Here is an 18,784-nt window from a genome sequence, read left to right as displayed (position 1 = left end):
ACAATCCAATTGCCACTATAAATGCGGGTTCAAGTCTGAACCGATTATTTTCCAATACCTGTTATATTGATGGCACAGTACTCTAAATGCAGCCCACGATGTTATACACTAGTCAGAATATGCCACATAGTTGAAGTCCATCGATAGACCAGTGTTTGGACATGAGATGTCTACCATAAAAAGAAAAAACCCAAAATGTAGAAGTTCTCCCCAATGTCCAAGACAGTTTCAGGGTCTCTGAGGAAGAGCAGAGTTCTGTTCATCACCAAAGGAAAGTTACTTTGTTGTACAAGGTGTCTCCTTACGGTATCATCCCCAAATAACAACTAGTACATATTCTATGGGCCTTGATAAATATGGCCCTCAAAATCCTATGTATGTTTTTTTTTTTTTTTTTACCCAAGGACGTTTTTGAACGAGGGAACGATGAATAAATACAATATAGATATTTATGAAACCCATTTGTTTTTTTGTATATCCGTTAAGGGCCATACTTCACAAGTCACCCACCTTTTTTTAGGGTGTTGCCTGCTTTGGTCGGAATTCCCCTTTCTCAACAAGTATCATAATTTTAAATATAATTACGCTCCCAGAATGCTTATCCACTGCAAAAGAAATGTGCACACCCCCTGGCTAAACCTTGATCTCCACGATCCCCACCCAAGCATGTGATTTCATCCTCTTCTCTTAATATCTATACTATGCGAACCCGCTCCATTAGACGTCAAACTGGAAAACATCTTGGAGGAAGCATTGGCGAATACACCACTGGACCGCACTATTGAATTGAGGTAAGAGCAGGGGCAAGGACAACCTGCACACAAACTCGATCATGGTGCGGCGAAACAGCAGATGCATACATTAAATAAGAGTCATTGCGCTCCGGGACAACCAGACCTTCCTCTGTCCCCATTGCCTGACCCCCGGCAGCGTAGTTAGCCACCATATGGAGATACCGCAGAATCTTTTGCAGAAGAGACAACCATCAGTTGGTTAATGACTAAATGTAAGGTTTCCATCTTAATTGATTTTATTTCCTACAGTCTTGTCTTATAAACATGTCTTATAAAAATGTGTATTTTATTCAGGGCTACGTTGCTCCCACTTTGGATGAGGTTTGGGCAATTGTTATACCATGGCTAAATTGCTACATTTTTGTGATACTGCTGCATTGTCATTGTGCTCCAAGCCTACTGATAGAAACAGGATTTCCTTTATCTCTAGTGCGACACTCCACAGAAGTGTATTCAGCTGCCACCTGGAACAACTGCACAGCGAAGACGTGCACAGTGGGCCTGTTGCCAATGTGCCCAGGGTAGGATGGGCAGTGCCCCTCTGCACCTGTCTGGAATAGCTTACTTCCAACAACGCCAATATAGGAAAAACTAATGTCAACAAGGAGTCTTTGCGCTCAAGATTGTTTGCTAAATCCTGTTTATCTGTCATCTAACAACGTTTCTCATCGGATTACAGCTTGGATCAAAGTGTGATCCCTGCTTTGAGAAAGAAGAATTATTATCATCCTTTGTCAGTTACTCACTTTCAAAGATACATCTATTACTACAGCTCTCCCACCAGTACTTGCAAAGCCTGTTCTGCTATAAACAATGCTGTAAGTAGATGATATTATCTTAAATCCTTCACTGGTTTGTATTTGTATTGTGGAACTCTGGCTTGGTGATGATACCACACAAAGAAAAACAACAGTACTCCCAATGGTGTCAATTTATGTAAGTGCAAATTAAAATAAATATGAAAAAGATATGAATCAAAAACATTAACAAGATGTTCTCTATTTAATATCAAAAGACAGTACCAATTAAACGCAGAGGAAAGAAAAACGTAATTTTGGTTATGAAAAAAGTATAATCAATTACAATATAGGACCTGTTAGACATGGATCAACAACCTGCATGTACACAAAGTTCAGCTTAATACATATAGCAACCTAAAATAGGGAAAAATGCAACCTTCACATTGACCAATGAGAAAAACAAAGGCAGTTTCATTAAAAAAGACCTCCCCCTGCCCCAAAAATGTCTGGGTCTTAGTATAATATAATGTAGATGATAATGTGTGCATACTAAAAAAAAAAAGAGTATAGCGACACCATCAAAACATGTTCTGACGTCTTTCTACATCGTCTTTTAATTTGATGGAAATTCATTCAAATTATGTATTCAACTTACGTTTCGACTAACAAATGACCTCACTGCAGTTGGGTCACGACTTCTTCAGGACCAGAGTATGTTGGATCATTCTGCATCTCAAGCTTAAGGACGGTATCTGTATGGGCATAAACCAGTTGGAAAATTACCCTGGGTTCATATTTAAACTTAAACAATATTTTATAGGGCAGATGTTATGACTTTAATCATAATTAATGCAAGATAGCACAAACTGGGCTCCCCAGCCCAGTAACTTCCAAACACGCTCATTCTACAATAGAGTTCATCTTCAAAATGAGAATTGACTAGTACTTAACAAGTTTTGACAAGGCAAGGTTTTTTGTCATCTGTACATTTTGTGACATGCTTCAGATATTCATAAAGAAGAAATGCAGACCCACCTTAAGCCACTGTGCTTTAGTGAGAAAACCTTCTAAATAGTAGCAGTTCTAAATAGTTCATGAAGTGTCAGTCCCTCAAAGTTGTGGTCTTCAGACCATCAAGTAATGGGCGCACAGGATTAAAATGGGCTTATTATCTAAAAGTTGTTAAAATGATAAAAATTGATTTTAGGTTATTGTTATCTAATTTGTGTTACGCGAATGTATTGATGTGCTAAATCAAATTTGGTTCCCAAAACTGAGGGGCCTCTCAATTTATAAAATAAATTCCCAAATCCAGGCTTACCTAAATGATATTTGGTGACCTGCCCATTAAATAGCAAACACCTCCCTTACTTTGCTGCTGGTTTGGTGCCATGTTATATCCTTGATGCATTGATATACTGTATGTGGCGATGCTTCCTTGCGGAATGATGCTGCCTGAAGACGTCATCACGCTGGCATGTAAGCACCATCCTAGGTGTATGAATGTAATTGGAAATGCACAGGAGAGTAAAAGCATTTAAAATACATACATTATTTATAATATGTATATGCTAGTAACTAAGCTCCAGAAAATCCATGAAATGAATACTCCTTCGAGAGTTCAATGAGCTCAAATAAGTATCAAGTAATAATATCGCCATATATATGGTCGCCGTAAATAATATCACCAGGAAAATGTTGTGGCAATGTTATTTGGGTGACTATATATATGGGGACAGTGGCAAAAAAAAAACGGCAATTTTTCGGTGATATTTTTGCATGGCGAGATTTTTGTGGCGACATTATTACATGGAACCCTCAAGTCGTGAGAAATACCATTGTGCCATATAGAATGATAGTACAATGAGCAAGGCCTCCTTAAGTTCTGGAAAAGCCTCAAGACCTTCCTCTTTACCTCTTACCTCCCTCCCTCCCTCCCTCTCTCCCTCTCTCCCCTGCTAAGGCACAGTAGCTTGAGTGGTGTGCAGGGCCCTTGTGCATCCTCACGACCCTGACCTCCCACATATATCCCAGCTGCTGTCTATTTTCTGCACTTGCCTCGGCTCACTTCTCCTGCTGCTCTCCATGAGCACCACAGCACCAATCCGATACCCCTATTCCCTCTGCACTTGCATGTTCTGAACACTCACAAGGCATGGTAGGTTCATCTTCCCCTCCCCATTGTCTCTTCTTATTTTGTTGTACTTAATTATTTAACATTGTTGTAATTACATTTTCTATCATCCCCTGTCTCCTCCCTTTATACCCGTGGGTAAACACCTACCAAGTGATCAATAAATACATAAATAAATAAACCATGTTTAATGAAAACATGGGGAAAGCCATCTACCCATGTTGAATGGCGAGGGTGATGGTTGTCTAATTTCTTTTTCTAAATAGATGGGAACCCGACAAACTTATCTAGCCAAAGTATGGGCAATTCACCAGTCTTGTTAAGTCCCATGATGTGACGAATTTAATGAAGTTCTCTTCTAAGACATGCAAGCGTCTCAAAGTAGAAATTCCATGGTGGAATGCTTTCTGCTTATCGGTCATCCTGGTCTTGATGCTGCTTGTCCAAGAAAGCAAGCCTGGAGATGACCTTTCTGAAATTTGGATCAGTGCTTAATTATTTTCACATTTACTGGGCATGTGGTCATCCCAATGTACATTTTGTTTCATGGACATGTACTGCAATACATTGCATTCTTTGTCTGGCAAATGGTATGTTATGGTGTCTGAGGTTGCACTGAAAATCCTTATAGTAAAACTTGTAGTAAGCGCACTCGACATGCAGTGTCCACATGGGAAGTGACCCTGTATGGGAGGTGGATACAGCAATGTTCTGATTGTAGAAGATGGGCCTTCGACAGTTTCTGTGCATGCACTAAGCTACCCTTCAAGGCGTTTCTGTGTTATAAAGGAAAGATGACTCTAGGAATCTGGAACGTTCTTGTGTCAACGACGTATTAATGGCTGCTAATGAATTGTTTTTCATTTTTGAGGTGTGTCTGGAAAATGCTGCAACATAGAGACGAAGTTAGAGTGAAGCCTAGCAGTGGCTGGGTGGGAGGTTGGCGGTGTGTGAGACTGCTGGAGTGGTGGGTAGAAGCGGAATCCACCTCCACTGAAAGATACATTCAAAACTGCATGGGCCACAAAGCCGCAGCAAAGAGTAGCAACTCACTGTCTGGCAGCAGTTGCGCGTGATGTCGGCAGGTGTGCAAGGCTTCTGGATTCCATTGGCCCAAATAGGGATGGGTGGCGCTATTACCACAGGTGCAAATACTACCAGCAGTAATAGCCCCGAAAATGGCCATATCGCCGGCACATTCACCTCCAGCTTTAAGCTGGAGGTGAATGCGTCCAGTTATGGCCATACTCATCATTGGGTGGAGTGGAAAATGCAGCAGCAATAGCGTTACCGCTGAATTTTACCGCTCCGCCCAACTTATGATAAGGCCCAAGCTGATTTAAACACTATTGAGGTTTTTCTAAAGAAAGTGGCTTTGGAAGCAGTTCAAGAGCGTCAGGCCACCATTAGTAGTGATATTTATATTCAGAATACCCCAAACCACTTCATCTGCCAGAAATTGAAGTGATAACTCTTAAAATGCTTATGAAATTTGTGAGCTGGGTTCTGTGAACACTTCACACGAAGACCCTCCTAGTCAGGTCCAGTGGCAATCTGAGGGGACTGGCTTATTCGAGGTGCCATCTATGGAGGTTATGTAGCGGGAAACTGATCCATCAGGTGCAACATGTAAACCTTCCACTTTGACGAATGTCAGCAAATTGTCTGATGCTGAAACCAAAGCTGGTAAAGGAGAGACTCAATAAGCTGCAAGTGAGTAATTAGTTATGAGTGATTGTACTCTAGAAACGAATCAGCTCAAAGGTAATCACAAGTAAAGGCCAGCCAAAGCCTACTTTAACAGCTGGATCACATGTTTTATACTGCCACTCCTAGCAGCCCTAGCCACACGAATCAATAGTGAGGAATCCTGGGGGTATCCTGGGGGTATTATTCTAAACATCTGCATCTAAACATCTATTTATTAAATGTATAAAGTACGCAAACAGCCCGAGGACATCGAGGCACTGTTAGAAGAGGACGGCTAAGTTACATGGAGTGTACATATAGTTTACATGTGAAGACATTACTTACAACAAGGTTTTCATTTCACAAATTGTGCTTTACATGGCATATTATGTACGATAGCTAAACGGCTGGCAGGTTCAGGCAAATTGCAGAGTTTTGATAGCTTTGCGTAAAAGCAAGTGGGATGTTTCTGCTGTAAGGTGGGGTGGGCGGGAGTTCCATGGCATGGCAGCGATGAATGGGAAGCTGGAGCCACCAACTCTGGCTCGTTTCACTTTGGGCACTGTGAGTAGATGAGCGTAAGGTGTTCTAGTTGGTCTGGAGGATGAAGATCTGATTATTCTTTGTGATAGGTATTGAAGGGCTGTGAGATTAATGCATTTATGGGTTAAGGCAAGTGTTTTGAAGAGGACTCGTTCTTTAATCCTTGCTTTACGGCTTACATGTGAAGCCCCAGAAAACAGTGCAAGGATTTGACCGTGTTTGATGTTGGCATGCGCCTTTGGAGAGGGCTCACCTGTAACGTCTTTAAAATAGGGATACCTCGCCTTAGGTTGTGCATGTGCTTTCTAAAATCCCGTCGTGATCCCGCACGGACACGTTTAACATGTAGAAAGCATTCGTTAGCTGCAAATGTTGCTTAAAGGAAAACAGAAAATTATCCACGGGTTCGTGATGGGAAAACTTTATTCCGTGTGGCATGCAAAGTGCACTATTTGGGCATAATGAGCTTCTTAATTGGCCTATAACTGCTTGAGTTTTACCCACAGCTCTAGAAAATGTGATAATTGCTAAGGAAAGGCCAAAGCATTTATAGTCAATCAGATGATGGGAGAAGAATACATGCCCCTTTCAGCTGAGCGGGAGTGTAAAGCATTGCTTGGCGCTGCTGTAGCCATTAGCAAAATCAATATTTCTTACAGTACCTTAATAAATCATTGTATCAAAGCATTGTTGCAGGAGAAAGAAGCCCTGACAGCCAAGGAGGATGCTTCCAAATTGGAAAATAACACTGCATTTAAATTACAATGGCCTAATTGGCGCACAACGAGAAACTGCAAGCTTGGAATACAGCTCTTTGTGCTGGTAGACTTGCAGGTGTTTTCAATCGGCTCAGAAGAAAGAAAAAGCAGAGAGGAAAGAAGTGCAGCTCCTCCGAAGCAGTACATGGGTAATTTGCAGATCAGCACTCTGAAATAATCACAGATGTCAGGGCTCTTTCCTTCCTCTGGTAACAATGTAATGTGCTGCCCATTATAGATACTACTGATGTGAAGAATTGAATACATAACTATGCAAATATGTTTATTCTAAAGACTTCCAAGGCCCAAAAAGGAAGGGGCTGGATAGAATTCCAATTATAGATGTCAGACTGGAGCTTCAACAGGGACGCCAAAGGTAGTGGACACAGAAATGGGACTAAGAGGACAGATCGCTCAGTTCCATGTGATAATGTCACCGTGAAAAAGTGACCAGGTAGATGACTTTCTTTTCCTGACACCTAAAATTCTTTCCCCAAATATTCTATGTTATTACCTCCAATCCTAGAATATTTGGGGGAACTGTTTGATTGTCTGGAGGGTGCATTTTTAGGGAAATGTCACTGCCTGCCAACCATTTCCACAGCGTCACGATCACTGAATACGGATCGCTCATGTTTCCGGTGGCCATGCAGGAGAACACCATCCATTCCTGTTTTTGTTTGGAATTCTGGTATTTGTAGTTTTACAAAATTTCAAATCTAAAGGAAAAACAACAAGTCCCAGACTCCAAAGGGAAAAAAATAGGACTCAATGTCCTTTTCATCCATAGTCATGGGAATCTTTAGAGCTCTGGGAGGGGCACCAGCGGAAGATGTGCTGGGAGGTCAGGGAGATATTAGCAACACCAATGACAACCTTGCTTGCTTGAGAATGGTGTGGAAACTCAGGACTGAAGAAGTGCAAGGACACTCCAGCTTCACCAAAGTGGAAGCATGGAAGAAGATGGCCTCTATCAACCAGTTAGCTGGACGTGGGTGGTGGGGAAAACATTTGGTAAAAGCAATCTAATATATTTCTTTTGTTTACGAGAAGCAGAAATTAGGTCAAGGAAGAAAAATGGCTGCTACCTTGTTAGAATTCAACGGGGTTAAGCAACCTTGCTACTGTTCCCAAGTTGTCCACCTAAAGAACCATTATCACCTGTGAAATTGGGAATCCAAGGCTGCACTCTTTTTCCCGATTTGATTGCCCAATGTTAGCCCTTCAACAACCGACCACAACAGAATACTATTAGCCTCCTCGAATTAACCATCTAAATGATAACTTTGTGGGTAGCCAAGCACGACAAATAACTGCATCACCTTGAAAAACATGGAGAGGATCTTGAATTAATGTAACTACATCTGATAAAGCCACTGCTTTGGAAAGTGGTATGGATGAATCATAGCAGTAAACTACTGCCACATATATTTTTTGGGCTAGTCAAATTATGGATTGAATTTTGATCCTCTGTGGTACCTGTCATGAATCCTGTGGAGTCATCACAGATCCCTAGCCTAAGATCTCCTCACAGGTGACCAGGGGATGACAGTCGCTACTTGATCGTAGGGGTGGTATTATGAGGGAGGATCACATGGGAGGAGATGGCTGTCAGGGAGCTGTGTAAATCCATCAGGAGAGACACTGTATTCTTCCCTTCCATGTAAAGAAGACCTTATATTTCCTAAATTCCTGATGGCATGTTTTCATTATACAATTCCTTCCAGTTGTAAAACCCTAAAACCCCATCTCGCCAAACACCCTAGAAAGGATACCAGCCACACCCCATAGGTATATAACACATCTATAACACCTCCTGTTTCTGATGGTTTTGATTTAACAAAAATCCAAAGCAATACAACTTTAGAAGGCACATTAATCCTATGGACTCCAACTGCCATAAAACCTCAAGTACTGAGACGAGGAAGATAAAGAAGGAGTTAATGTGGATTAAAAGAAACACCAAGCTAAATGTGCAGACTAGTTGTTGTAATGGAAATCAGCTGTGTGGGATATTTAAAAATGGTGTGCCTCTTCAAGTTAGAAGTGAAGGTGGAGAAGAGATATGCAGAGCGGGCGAAGCGAGAAGGAGAACAGAGGGGGAAGATTGGAACACGTATTGCCACAAGCCAATGAATACTAACAATGAAGTTAACAAACAAAACTTGAACAAGTCTCCATAAATGAAATGTCAATATGGGGGAAGTTGAAAAAAGTAATAACTGGATCCAACAAAGTAAAACAGTGAAGGAGTACAACTGTTTTATACGTTAGGGAAAAAGGTTATAAGAGGACCTGGTCAAAGAATTCAGGCAGTGAGCCTTTGGGGGAAGGATACCTGGCAGGACAGTATAGCAGGAGATCTACAAAGACCAGAGGGGGATTCCTGGCAGGGGAGTACACCAGGTAATCCATCTAGAATATGTGAAAGAAGAAGGCATTGTAAAAAGGTTACTGGCAGGGGAGCAAACCAGAAGATCATCTTTAAGAAGTTATGGAGTAGAAGAGACGTTTTTGCCATCCTTAAAAACACCATTGTTTAAATTGCTGTGTAGAAGAGATACATTTGACATCTGTAAAACACTGCTGCTTGGGAAAGAGATTTTGGTTATCATTCTTAACAAAGTGTTGTGTAAAAGAGAATGTTCTACTACTCTTAAAAAAACATTTTTTGGAAAAGAAATTTTTCTTATCATACTTAAGAAAGTGTTAAAACACCGTTACTGAAGTTGCTGAGTAGAAGAGATACTTTTGTCATCCTTAAAACACCATTGCTTGGAAAAGACACATTCCATTATCCTTAAGAAAGTGTTATGTGAAAGGGACATTTCTACTAATATTAAAGAATCATTGTCTGAACAGAACATTTTCAGAATTCTACCTGAAGCACTTCAGAGGAAGGGAACCATCCCTTAGATAAAAGGATTGTTTTGTTGGATTTATATATTACATTTTTGCACACTTCTTCCTGAATCTAAAGCAAAGACATTTACCTTGCAACTTTTGTTGGACATTTTAGTGTGATGGTCAGATATGTTTTGGAGACAAGGACAGTTGGCCTAATTTTAACGACAAGACACAGGCTAATCTTTAGTTTTGATTTCCTAGGAAGGGAAACTCTCTTTAGAATAGGGACAGAAAGGCCTTTATCCAAAACCTTTTATATTAATAAAATGTCTAATGTTGAAAACATTAACATCTTTATTCTGCAAAAAACAAGCAATATGCTGACAAACACTGTAGCAACTTGTAAAGTGTCAAAACACTCTAGGACAGAAGCTCAAGCTTCAGTGTGTGCTAAAAGGAATTGTTGATGTGCTGAGCACACATACTTTTTTTAAAAAAAACATTTTTTTATTTTCAATAATCCAACAAGTTACAAACCTCATATCACAATGTACGTCATTTTACATTACCATCCTCGCCTGTTTATCCCCTAATACCCCCGAACTCCACCCCAACCCTGGCCTACCTAACATCACCTTATTCCACCATTGCATTGTCTGTCTCTTCTACAACTTAGATATCTACATTGTACTGTGCAGGATTTTCCTCCAATTCTCCCATTTCCAGCTTGGTGTTGAGCAACTCCTCAATCAATTGCCTCCAAGCCTCCACTCATCCCTCCCCTTGGTCCGAGGTCCTGTCCATTGCTTCTTGCCATACCATAGTTTCTGCATTCGCCCATTTTAGCAAGTCCTTCCACCATATTTGCACCAGAGGTCTCACCTGTGCCTTCCATGCCATCGATATTCCGCGTTTCGCTAATATATATGCTAGATCCTTACGTTTACTCACGTGTTGGGCTCTTTTGGGTCTTGTAAAACCCCCTAGTAAACAAGCCAGGGAGGGATCGGGTATCCAAAATAATGTCTGCTTTCACTAATGTTTGAACCACCTACCCCCAGAATCTGCCAATTTCTATACAGGCCCAGAACATATTAATCAAATCTGCATCCAGCTCCCCACATTTTGGGCAAGCCTGTATCGTTAATGGCCAAACTTTGCTATTCTGTTCGGGGTTAAATATGATCTGTGTTCCTGGACACCTAATTCTGATACATCATAGCTCTATTCCACATTACGTCCAACATTGGCTCCTTCAGATCTGCCTCCCATTGTTGCCTTGTCCGTTCTGGACATCAACAACTGGTATATCCTCGAGACTTCATGTCCACCCTCTGACACATCATAAAATGACTCTATTGTTTCATCTGGCTGTAACGCAGCTTCAGTACTTGGCCATCTGCTCCAGAGACTCCGTAGTAGACAGGAGTGCATCAGGTGCTGATCTGGGTGCACTCCGTCTTCTTTTATCAAATCCCCAAACTCTTTAGGCACCCTCTCCTTAACCAAGTCTCTGACTGTCACTACTCCATTAGGTTCCCAGTATTTCCTGACAGTCAACCGCAATTGGTCACTTACTTCCTCCATTGCCACCAGGGGGATCTGCAGGGAATACGGTGCAACGTCCCCTATCAATTGGCACGCTCTACGCCACATCACCCACCCCAATCTCACCAAACCGGTTAAGCTGACTGTGCGAGAGTTCGCCATCTATATGATTTGTTTCAGGGAAAACCGCGCCTCTATTGCCTGTAATAATCGTGACCCGAATGTTTGTTCATCTGCCAGCCACTTGGCTACAAATTGCAACTGGCTTGCAACAAAATACACCTCAAAATTGGGTAGTTTTATCCCCCCTAACTCATGCGCATTCTGAAGTTTCCAAAGTGCTACCCTGCATCTTGAGTTACACCACAGGAAGTCGCTACATGCAGTTTTCTGAAGAACGATCTCGGTATCGCAAACGGGACATTTGTAAAAAGGTGAAGGAGTCTCTGGAGTACGACCATTTTCATCAACGCTGCTCGTCCCTTTATAGCTAATGGTAATTTTGAACAAAAGGATATTGACTTTTCAATCCCAGAGTGTTTACTTTATTCTGTATATGTTCTACCTAGGGATCATGATAGATCTTTACTCCCAGATAGCGAAACGTGTCCAATTCCCAATTAATTGGCAGCACTGGCAGCCTGCGCATCGGCTTCCCGATGTACTCACCTAACGGGAACAGACTCGACTTTTGCGGGTTAATCGTTATACCACAGAGGGTTGCATAGCGTTCCATCACGTCTAGAATAAATTGCAGGTTGGTCTCTGGATGTTGCAAGTAAAGCAACATATCATCTGTGTACAATGATTTCAAATGTCACCCTCCTGGTGTTTCGATCGCTGCCTCCCTATACTCTTCTTGCAAATAGATTGCGAGCGGCTCCAGCGCCAATAAAAATTGCATCGGGGACCACGGACACCCTTGTCTTGTACCTTTACTTAACTGTCATTGTTCTGAAATCGTTGCACCCATTTTAACCCTAGCCTCTGGTTCACTGTACAGCAGACTTGCCCATTTAATTAATGTTGGTCCCATACCGAAACCCTCCAACACCACCAGGAACGATGGCCACCTGACCGAATCGAACACCTTGACTGTGTCTAATGATGCCACCACAAGCTGTCGCGCCTCACCTTGAGTGCAATCTATCACATGATGTAATCTATGTAAATTACTAGCAATATTCCTATGTGGGACATAACCTGTCTGGTCTGAATGTATGAGCTTGGCCATAACCGACCAGAGTCTGAGTGCCATTACCGCTGTAAGTATCTTCTCTTCTTGATTTAGTAACGAAAGAGGTCTATACGAGCCACAATCTGTATCTGGTTTATTTGGTTTCAGGAGTGGGGACTATCAACAATTCTCTTAATGATCCGGGCAATCTACCCTTTTCCAGCGATTCATTGAGCATTTCTAGCAAAGGTTTTAGGATATCAGTCTTATTTTCTTTATAGAATTTGCTAGGGAGCCCATCTGCCCCTGGGACTTTACCCGTTGGCAATTCTTTAATCACATACTCCAACTCCTCTACCGTAATGGGAACCTCCAATTTATCTCGTTCTTCCATGCTAAGTTTGGGTAGTCTAATCTCAGACAGTGCTTCTCGTATTTCTTCTACGTCACACTCAGAGGTTTCCTCATACAGCTGTTTGTAATATTCGTAAAAACACTTAGTCACACCCTCTTGTGATTTACAGTACTCCATCATTCCCAGCCTCTGCTCTAATTGGTTGCCGTTCATGTTCTATTTTATATAGCCAGGCTAACAATCGCCCCGGTTTGTCTCCTCCTGCGTGTTGTCTTTCAATGTATCTCCTGTAGCTTAAATTGCTCAACCTGTCCCAGTGCTTCCGACATTCTTGTTGTAAGTGCATCACTTCCTGTGACTCTGCTCGGGACCTGTCCCCTCTCTGTGCTATATTTTTGTCTATCCTCAACCCCTCGCAATTCCCGTAAAATAACATCTTGCATCCCTTTAGACTGTGTTATGGCCTCTCCCCTCACCACTACGTTAAAAGCCTCCCGAAGTGTACCTTCTGAACTAACACTGCCTGTGTTATGGTGAACGTATTCCTTCACTTCCTTCCTCGGATGATCCCGAAACCCTGTATCCCTAAGTGCCTCAACTCTGAATCTCCAAGTTGGAATCCTGGCCTTCGAAGGGAAAGCATGCCATGTGACAACCAGAAGAGCCTGGTCTGAGAGGACCCTTGCTTTATATTCCAAACTCACAACCTCCATTGCCACTTCAGCAGCCACCATCACGTAGTCTAACCTTGTGTAGAGATTTGTAGGGGCATTATAGTGAGAGTACACCTGGACTTGCCGATGCATCGTTCTTCACACATCTTCTAATTTGAAGGTGTGCAGCAGTGTGTTCAGAGCCTCCGCTGAAGGGGCTGGGTGAGCAAATTTCCCATCCAACCTACCTAGTAATGGGTTCAGTGTACAATTAAAGTCTCCACCCCATATTAACACCCCATCTCTATACTGACTTAACTTAGCGTACAATGACCAGAAATATGCTGCTGTTTCATGATTCGGGGCATGTGTGTAAATAACGCATATTTCTCTATTCTACACCATTCCTCGCAATACAATCATCCTGCCATCCATGTCTAGATAGTCCTGCAACACTTTAAACGAAACAGACGGCGCCACCCATATTAATACCCCTCTGGCGTATGCCAAGTAAGTAGAACCCAGGGTCACCCCCCCATTTATCCCATGTACTGCACTGCCCTCTCCCCCTCACCCTGGCACTTCTCCTCCTTCCCGCTCAAATGCACTTGCGCGATCTGAATGACACCTGGCCTAGTAGGATCGTTGTCCGTCCTCCCTCTGTTCCCCTTCCCCTGCCTCGTCGCGCCTTGAAACACTTGTGTATAGGCACATTACAAATGCCATATCATATCATATCAAGGTCTCTTGTCTGTCTTTAGTTACATGTGTTTCCTGCAGTAGGGCTATATCTATCTTTTGTCGTTTCAGATATGACATTACTCTATTCCTCTTAATGTAACTATTCAAACCCCTGACATTCCAGGTCATCAATTTGAGTTCACCCATTGTCTTTGAGCTTGTCCGTTGTCTCTCTCCCATTTTCCCCTCCACCCTCTTCTAGTGATGTGTGACTGTAGGCCAACTTCCCTCGAACTCTCCCAACACCCCCCTCCAGCTCCCCAACCGTCCCCAACATTTGACCAGCTTCTAATCCGGGGCTCAGGCATTCCCACATCTCTCTCTGATGCCGGCTCTAACACCAGCACTCGAATGCAGCAGGTGGATACTAAAGTATTAGTACCCCTATAACCTACTCTAATGGTGGTGATAGTGTGCTCTTGGTGTCGTCTGTATCTAGACAACGCAGGTGCTCCTGCATTTTGTCAATCGTATATTACCATGCTTTAGTTTAACTCGAGAATTATTAATGTACTCATCACGCCATAGTCTCTAAACTGTTCAAATGTACATTATACAGGCAGCGTAGGTTCACTTATCACTTCCACTCTTTGTATGGTCTTCTGTTACCGACGGGAAGTTCAGGGCATCCATCCATTTAGTCACATCATCCTGGGTTTTGAAAAAGACTGCTCGGTCCTTGTGTGAAACCGTCATCTTCGCCGGATATAACAACATGTATTTCAGATTGGCCGTATGTAATCTCCTTTTGATCGACATATAGGTCAGCCCCTGCCTTTACACCAGGAAAGTGTAATCCAGGTATGACGTGATGGTCGCCAATGCTCTGCTGACAGTTCCCCCTTTCCGAAAATGTTCCAAGATCCTCTCTCTGTCCTTGTAGTTCAATATGTTGGCAATAATTGGTCAGTCGGGGCTCCGGGCAGCGCTCCGGGCAGTGGTCTCCTCTCCTATGCGCTCATTCGACTGTGAAACCCTGAGTGAGACATTCCGCACCTATCTCCTGCAGCAACACATTTTCGATGAAATTAGTCAGATACGAACCTTCCTCGCCCTCAGGGAGCCCAACGATGCATACGTTGTTCCTGAGGCATTCTGCCTCTTCCGCTCTGTTCTCCAAGTTCCAAACTTGTTGTTGTAGCTTGGAAACGTCCTGAGAGTTGGGGGTGCAATTGCTGGTGTTAGCCTTCACTTCTTTTTCCTTCACACCTGTATGCTCTGCTAATGCTCTAAAATCATGCCTCAGGAGATTGATATCAATAAAGACAGCGTCAATTTTGAATTCGAGATATGTCTTCAGCTCTGCAATGGCCTCTAGGTTCTGCAGATCACTCTGTCTGGGAGCTTACGCAGTTTGCCCCTCCTGCCCCATTGTTTGCACAGCTTCCTTTGTTCATGCTGGTTTAGTGAAAATGTCCAAAGGGGATTACTTTCCCTTTGACTTATTCGGCTTAGACGCCATCCTGATCCCCCGTGCTTCGCTTGGGAGGTACCTGTCCGCTTCACCTTCTGTATTCCTTCTCGCGCCAGCACCAGTGTAGGCCGCTTGCCTGGGTTCCCCCGCTGCGGTGACACTACTCCTGTGTGCACTGGTCTCCTCTGTGCCCTGCTCCTTTTTTCCCCTTATGGTTTACAGTCCTGCCTATTAGCATGTGGATCCTTCAATGGATGTTGCCCCATGGCGCACAGTGTAACTCACTTGTTCTCTCTTCTCCTTAGCATGCCAGTGTCCATCTGCGCCAATTTGGGATGCACCTGTTTCAGGAGGATAGGATTCTGTTTACTGTCCAGTCTTTCACTGAAGTTCTTCGTCACATGGGCTGTCGTACTTCTTATGCATCTCCAGCTTCCAGCCTGGGCTGAAGAGCACACATACTCAATGTTTACATATTTCAATACGATTGCCTAAAGAACAAAGTCTATTAGTAAAGTACTTTCAGATTCTAAGGTATTCATAGAAGGTCATAGCTTCCAGCATTTTTCGTGAATTACAGATACAATCTGTCTGCTGATCTGTTCTTAATGTTGTCCAAAGATACCCTGCTCAGCGTTACATTTGGTTATCACTGAGTCTATATGAGAAAGAAGGCAACTCCATAATGTGTCTAATAAAGGTCCCAATAAAGGTCCTGGTGATGGGCAGGCAAATGATGATCCTTAGAACTAAGGCCACTCTCTGAAACATTGCACTCTGCTGGTCCATATCATTAATGCCTCCTCCACTCAAGGCATCATCCCAGATGCACTGAAGACTGAATCATAAAGTCTACATTAGATCAAGATATCTTGGAAAATTAATGTTCTATCGTATACCTTCCCTTGATAGAAAATTCATCAGAAAATACCCACTTGTCCGTTGTATGAAAAGAGCAACTATTACACAGTTATCCCTCTGGATTCTGACCAAGATGCTGCAATGCCACATTCCAGATAATCGATAATGCAATCTTCAGCATGTATAAAGGGATGAGTGTTTATTATTTTTCTTGACTGCCAATCGATTGAGACACTGTCGAACACCCATTGTTCTGAGCATTCCCACCAGCTGTGTGGTTTGTTCCCCAACTCATAGACAGACACACGTTTTCACAGATGGGCAACAGCAGATCCTACCACTGTTGAGTTCCAACCAGGGCCACACTTATCTACAGTCATCTGAAACCTTTACATGGATCCATGGGGCAACTTTTCACAAAGCTTCACATCAATATCCACCAACATGCTGCCAACAACCAGTTCTATCTAACGTCAATGACATCCGCCAACTAAAACGTAACACTCGTTCAAGGATGGATGTTCTGCATCTACCACAACCTTAACCCTATAAAAACAGATTTGACCCCCAGTGGCTCTAACACACAAGCAGAAATACAGAACTAACTCCTGGAAATTAAACTCAATGGCTTCTTTCCTCAGCTCTCATCCAGTCCTTGATTCCTCGGTCTGTCACGACTGACATTGTGATGAAAAGCCAGAAAACCTCTTTACAGCTCTCACTTCTTTGGAAGTGCGTACAGTTTGACACTTTTGAAAGCATGGTTTTGCACATGTGTCCGTGTTTTATTTTTTGAAAGATGTCATAATGTAGGTACAACAAATAGTGATATATCTTTGGTGACTGAGGTATAGCCTGTGGCCATGGGCAGTGGCCAGATTTTCTGGGTCATGGCCTAAACTCATGACCTGGATAATCTGGTTACTGGCTTTGACTGCGAGGGGCCAGCAATGGGGTTAAAGGGGACATGGCCGCCAGGGACCGGCTATGTGGTAAAGTTTTGTAAAATTAAGATAGGTTTGAAAGGGAACAAAATGTGCTTATACAGTTACACTGGATAAGGCACAAAGACAGGTTAATCAGATGGAGAGACCTAAAGCTAAGCAATCAGAATGAACATATAACAAACTCAGGTTCATTACCAGGTACTGGGTGTTAGTCTTAGCAGTACAATTGGAACAAAAAGCCAGCTGGCTACCCTTTGATGTTCCAACAGTTAGGGACCTGTGATCAGACAAGCAATGTGAAAAAACATCTTTCTAAATATATATCAAAAGATGGAGGGGAGGAACAAGAAATATAGAAAAATACAGTTTATTAAAAAAACATAAAAATGTAAAAAGACCTGAAGAAATGGTCTTGGACAAATATCTACACAAGTGATCAATAATCAACAAAGAAAATCAAACAAATATCTCAAATATCTCATGTGCAATCATTGTGTACAGAGGACACATCTGTTATTTTCACAGTATACACTCAATTGCACTGTGAAGTGATTTTAGTAATTGTGGGTGACCTAACCTAGTATATTCATTTAAATTCAGTAAATCCCCACATCTATGGGAGTGTCGACAGATTTTTAACTGTTTCCAGGAGATTCTGTCTATATTGGTTTCTAGAGTAAAATTGATAGTTTTTTCTTGAGTGTTAAGCAACACGTTAAACAAATTTAATGTTTCTATATCCCCTCGCCAAATCATGAATATATCGTCGATGTAACAATGCTAAGCAATTATATTTTCCTTGTAAGGGTTGTTTTCAGCATAGACAGATTTATTTTCAAAATGGTCCATGTATAAATTGGCCAAGTCGGGGGCGAAGGTCGCCCCCATACTTGTGCCATGCAGTTGCTGAAAAAACATTCCATCATAAATAAAGAAGTTTTTTGTGAGTGGAAGTGGATGCACTCAACTATAAACTACGAAGGGGGATGTTTGTCATGTCTTTTTTTCTAAGACAAGAAACGTGGCTCGGGTACATTCAGATTGGGGAATGTTGGTATATAAAGACTCCATGTCTAGAGTGACAAAGATGTCCTCTTGGCCCATAGATAGGGTGTCAAGTGTGTTTATCATAGCAGTGGAGTCTTGTATAAAGGACTTCATTTTGTTAACAAAGGGTCTTAAAAAGACATCCGCATAGATGGACAGCGGTTCTCGGAGGGAGCCAATGGCTGACACGATGGGTCTTCCTGGGGGCATCTCCACATTTTGGTGTATTTTTGGAAGACAGTAAAAAGCCAGAGTGACAGGATGTTTATTGATGAGAAATGCAAATTCTTCTTCATTTATGCAGGACTCATGAAGCGTGTGTGCCATAAGACTGGTTATTTCCTCCAGGATAGTGGTTGTTGGGTCGAGTGTGATGGGTTTATACACCAATTTGACAAACACTTGTTTTTCGACCTCTGTTTTATAAAGGAAGGAGTCCTAAAGGACTTTCCCTCCTCCCTTATCCTCTGGTTTTATGATAAAAAGGGGATTATCCTCAAGTTCTTTTAGGGCTTGTTTTTCTTTCTTCGTTAGAT

At 42.3% G+C, this 18,784-nt stretch overlaps 1 protein-coding gene across 4 annotated transcripts in view; it reads right to left on the bottom strand.

Annotated features, from left to right (window-relative positions):
* The window catches only part of ENOX1 (ecto-NOX disulfide-thiol exchanger 1), a 1,853,609-nt gene that overhangs the window by 1,689,595 nt on the left and 145,230 nt on the right, over nucleotides 1-18,784 (bottom strand). For all 4 annotated transcript variants that reach the window (XM_069639318.1, XM_069639317.1, XM_069639316.1 and 1 more), the window contains one exon: nucleotides 2,190-2,286. The gene's annotated coding sequence lies outside the window, so the exon portion shown is untranslated. The remainder of the gene's footprint in view (nucleotides 1-2,189; nucleotides 2,287-18,784) is intronic.

This window comes from Ambystoma mexicanum, chromosome 7q (genome assembly GCF_040938575.1).
Source record: "Ambystoma mexicanum isolate Mex_15411 chromosome 7q, UKY_AmexF1_1, whole genome shotgun sequence".
NCBI lineage: Eukaryota > Metazoa > Chordata > Amphibia > Caudata > Ambystomatidae > Ambystoma > Ambystoma mexicanum.
Note: the sequence above shows the minus strand (reverse complement) of the source record. Positions and strands in the feature narration are given on the sequence as shown.